Source organism: Triticum aestivum, chromosome 7A (genome assembly GCF_018294505.1).
Source record: "Triticum aestivum cultivar Chinese Spring chromosome 7A, IWGSC CS RefSeq v2.1, whole genome shotgun sequence".
NCBI classification, from domain to species: Eukaryota; Viridiplantae; Streptophyta; class Magnoliopsida; order Poales; family Poaceae; genus Triticum; species Triticum aestivum.
This window is the reverse complement of record NC_057812.1, coordinates 25,855,524-25,860,958: the sequence shown is the minus strand read 5'-3', so window position 1 is coordinate 25,860,958 and position 5,435 is coordinate 25,855,524.

Genomic DNA, 5,435 nt, shown 5'->3' with positions numbered 1-5,435 from the left:
TGCCATCCATGTAACCGGCTGGGTCTCCAATCAATAAAACAACGTCTTTTAATCATCTCTTATCTTTTCAAAGGATTATTTTTAGTGGACCAACAACCCATTCAACCCAACGGGTTTCATGCTGTCAACACATGAGAGAAGAGCATGCTCCCACGGTGAGGACTGAGATATACGAGCAGCAAGAAAAACACTAGTATTATTGAGAAGATTGCTCAATACAATGAAACATAACAAGCTATTTAATAGTGAACACTGAATAATATTTGTATCGACCAACAAATCTCATTGTGTGTTTTTGTATTATCTTGAACTTTTGGATGAATTCACATTATGTGTTTTGTATATGTGTAATATTGTAAAGCCTCAGTTACAAAGTCTGAACCTACATGACAGAACCTAAAGCGAAACGAGAAACCCTAAACTTAAAAGGCAAACAATAGCCCTGATTGACTAGTCCTAACCCTCAATGGCAAACCTTAACCCTAGATGACCATCCATAAACCTAAGTGACAGACTCTGACCCTAGTTGACCTGCCTACCATTCAGTGGCCTCCATCGTTCGGTCTGCATCTAACGCAACAGAACCCTTCTCTTTCATCTCCAAACCTTGCCTTCTGTGGCGACGCGTGGCCGGCCGTGGCATCTCAGAGCTCGGGTTCCATCAAATCCGAGCGACGGTCAAAACCACAAGGCCCCATACCTGCACCAATCAACATGTTGCCACAATTCCACCGGTGATGTCACAAGTAGCCGCAACATCCACTCTCCAGCTTGGTCCTGGCGAAGCCTCCTCGACAACACTGCTCCAGCCACGTCGTCGCCATCTCCAGCTCGGTGTCACTTCACTCTCATGTGGGAATCGACTGAAATGACCCACTATATTGGCAAACGTGACAAGATAAACAATATTGCCGAGAACCCGATAAGATTGATGAATATGATGAAACCAATGAGCTACTTAGAAGTTGTGTCAAATAAAGCCTGGTATGTTTATTTATATTGTCGTGTGTCTCTGTGTGTGGGGTAGTAGTAGCAGCAGCAATAGCAGTGTAAACCCTAAACCTAAACTTACGGGACATAATCTAAATCTAAATGACAAACCGTAACCCTAATGAAGTTGCAGATGGAATTGTGTGACGTTTGCACTCGACACGTGTGTTGTGGAGCCTCTCTAATTATTTCTCTGCAAGGAAATGATGCGATCGATGTGAACACTAGGCACTGTACGGTAGTACCACATTCGATAGGATGTGCGGTTTGTTATTAGTACTACATAAAGAGAGCATCACATCTGCAGCGGTAGATATACAATACACGATTTCACTTGACCAGCGCTTGCTGCAGACTATGGTGCACTGCAGCAGCGGCGCGGCCTGCCTGTGCACCGAGTCTTTCCTGGCGTGCCATTTAGGGCATCTCCAGCCGCGTCCCCAACAGACCCCTCCAGGCCACTTTTTCGGCACCGGCGCCGAAAAAACGGCCTAGTCGCGCCCGCAGGACGCCGAAAATCGCTGGTTCGAACCTTTTTTCCGCCCGGCGGTCACAGGCCGAACCCGGCGCGCTGGGGAGCAGTTGGGGCCTCCGGCGCTAGGGAAAAGCACGCCTGGCCCACACCGAGAGGGAAAAGTCAAGGTTTTCTTCCCCCGACTCGCCTCGCACCCCCCGCGCCCTCGGCCACCACTAGCTATATCTCGGTGACGGCCGCCGCCCTACTCCGCTAGATAGCCATTCCCCGCCGGAAAATAGCAGCGCTTCGCCGCGGCAGCCCCTCCCACAGCAGCTGGGCGTCTCCGGCCGCCTTTTCCGGCCGCGGAGGCGCGGTTTAGCGGCGGGTACACGCCCACCGAGCGCAAGGTGTTCGGCGTTTTGCCTGACTCGGCGATGGACTCGGATGACGAGGAAGAGCTCGCCGCGCTGCTGGAGGAGGAAGCCGCGGCCGACGTCCAGGAAGAAGAGCATCTCATGGTGCTCGCCGCCCTCGCCCAGCTGCTGGCGAGCAATGAAAAGCCGCGGCGAGGTGGCTCGGCGCCGGGGCGGGTGAAAGCAAAGAACCGGCATCGTCTCGAAGGCTACTGCATGCTCTACTCTGACTACTTCGCCGATGCTCCACTTCATGGCGAGAAAACATTTCGGCGCCGTTATCGGATGAGCCGAAAGCTCTTCCTCAGGATTGTGAATTCCATCCGGGAGTTCGACAACTACTTCAAGTGCAAGATGGATTGCACTGGCGCTCTTGGATTCACCTCCATCCAGAAGTGCACGACAGCGATGAGGATGCTTGCATATGGAGCTCCCAGTGATTCACTCGATGACTATGGGCGCATGGCCGAGTCCACCAGCATAGAGTGTTTCTACAAGTTCTGTCGGGCAGTGATGGCAGTGTTTGGGCCACAATACTTGAGAACACCCAATGCGGAAGACACTGCTCGGATCCTAGCCCAGAATGCAGCAAGAGGATTTCCTGGGATGCTTGGAAGCAACGACTGCATGCATTGGAAATGGAAGAATTGCCCATTTGGTTGGCAGGGGATGTACAAAGGCGCCAAAGGCGGTTGCAGTGTGGTGCTTGAAGCGGTAGCCACACAAGACCTCTGGATTTGGCACTCCTTCTTTGGTATGCCAGAAACTCACAATGACATCAACGTGCTGCAGTGCTCTCATGTTTTTGCCAAGCTCGTTGAGGACCATTCTCCTCCGGTGAACTTCGAGATCAATGGGCACCAATACAACAAGGGGTACTACCTAGCAGATGGCATCTATCCGAATGATCGACATTTGTGAAGACGATCTCAAACCCTGTGGCAGGAGGCAAGAACGCCTGGTTTGTGAAAGTTCAGGAGGCTTGCAGGAAGGATGTCGAGCGGGCATTTGGTGTGCTCCAATCTCGATTCGCTGTTGTTCGGTACCCCGTTCAGACCTGGTCCAAAGATCAAATGTGGGAGATTATGACTTGCTGTGTCATCTTGCACAACATGATCATCGAGAGCGAGCAAGAAGACCCAGTGTTTGACACTGAACCATACTACAGGCAGGGGCCTCTAGCCGAAGTTGATCACAATCTACCGGCAACTTAGACTGCCTATCTCAGTATGCGTCAGGAGATCCGAGACCCACAGGTGCATCATCAACTGCAGAAAGATCTGATTGAGCACCTATGGAGGCTCAAGGGGGACGTCGTGTGATGAAATACGAGTTTTTATTTGTTGAACTATATAATTTGTATTGAACTATTTGTTGTTGTACTATTTTGTTGAAGTATTTAATTTTTCTGTGATGAAATATGTGATAAGAAATAATTGTGTTGATAATTGAACGCCGAGACACGGCGAAACCACGCCGAATATGGGTCTATTCTCGTCCACATGGGCCCTTTATTCGCCGAAATTGGGCTGCAAAGTGGGCCAATTTCGGCGCCTGGGGGCAACGACTGGACGCAAAACCGCCCCTAGCGCCGATTGTATCGCCGGCTCGCCCCCAGGGGCGATTTTTATGCGTCCTGGGGGGGCCAACGGCCGGAGATGCCCTTACAACGCTTCAAGTTTGTGACTACTTAAAAAAGAAAGTTTATGGCTAGTTAAAAAAAGAGTTAAGAGGTGAGAGCCAAAATGGGAACAAGACTTGAATAGTATATATATGGCCTGTTTGGCTTGTGATTATGTTTGTCACATTATTTTTGTCAGCCTTGGCTTACTTGAGTCGATCAAATTATTAACCATACTTTGGCTTCCACTTTCTTGCCCTTGGAGGCACAAGCACCTTCCCGGAAGACATGACATTGCCAAGTAGTCTAGCAAACATAGATGTTCACCTTGCGGCCCCGCTTGGAATGGGTGTATCTTCATACACTTGTATTTATTTTACACCTGCGTATTACCGGCCACAGTTTGATTTCTACCTGAAGAAAAAACGGCACATGGAGACCTGTACATTTTACAGGGGCATAGCTCTCCAAAACGACAATCCAGACCGGGCATGAAGACACTAGCGTAGGGAAGGGCATTTTACTACAATAGCTTAAACAAGAGCATTAATCCCAGGTAAATGCACCAAATATATGATTTGGCCCTAAAGCATGTTGCGTATATGTGCAGTAATATTTATCTGGTACTCCCTTCATCCGAAAAATCTTGTCCCTCGAATCGATGTATCTAGTCCCAATTTAGTGCTAGATACATTCATTTAAGGGACAAGTTTGGGACAATCTTTGTCGGACGGAGGAAGTAGTAATATTTGAACCTACACCTTGTAAATTTTGTTGGTGATAACTCCTCTATCAGTAACTATTCATAGTTTACCCAAATATCGGTCGGTTTTCTGTAAATTAACCGGGCAGCTCTCCTCTTTCTAATTAATGGATAAGGCAAATGTTTTGCCTTCGTTTAAAAAAATGTTTACCCAAATATATTTGCATAGATTTGTGATATAAAAAGTAGAAAACGTTAGTTAACTAATCTCCATTGTGATAACAAAAAGTAAAAAAGTGTTACTATCTCATATGTGATTTTAATATATTTTTGCTCAACTTTGAATATGCAACAATGAGCACATGCCTGTGACGTCAGACAGTGGGACGTCGGGCTGTGACGTGGATGCGGAGCCTGTCTACCTCGCAGTGAAGGCGCAGCGCGACCTGCCATCCGAGTCTTTCCCTGCCGGTGCCTTTTCCTCCATTTACCACGCCGGCCCAAGCACCTACTAGCTGGCTGCTTCCAGCTCGGCTGCCTGTCAATGGAGGGGAAAGTATCCAGTACTCCAGCGAACTGGGTGCTCCGGCTGCGCTAGATATCTATACTCCTATATAGTGTATGAATATCAGCCCATATGGACCGTTAGATCATTCTTATCCGACGGCTCACATTTAGTCTCTTTAGCCAGGTGACATCGTGGCCACAGCTGCATCATTGGATATGCTCATCAAACGGTCCAAATTGCTGGGATTCGTGGTGGGTCTACAACTGTGCTATTGCAGCGTGCCCTTCTCTGAACAGGCACCACGCAGGATTCTTCCATCTCTTTTTGGAAAGTTCTGGCATGCTCACCTAAACAGTGGTACTACTAGCAATTGGAAGCAAATGAGAGACAGAGAGAGTAGTGCTACTGTACTAGAAACAAGCCAGTAAATAGATGGGGCGGTGCAGCCTATGCAAAAGGCGCATTTGTATTTTACAAAATTAGAGAACTTCAATTACAATAAAAGTGTGAATGTAATATGTGTCATAACTAAATATCTTTTACTTTCACTTATAGATTCGAGTTACAAATGTTGTAACACAGATCTCTTCACGTTTACCAGACATACATAATCTTTTTCCACAAACAAACATATATAATCATTGATCTTTTTTTTGTGAACGAATATATAATCATTGATCTAATATATGATTTATCAGGATAAAGAAGATACTTGGTACTCTGTTCGTTGCTTAGTGTAGGAC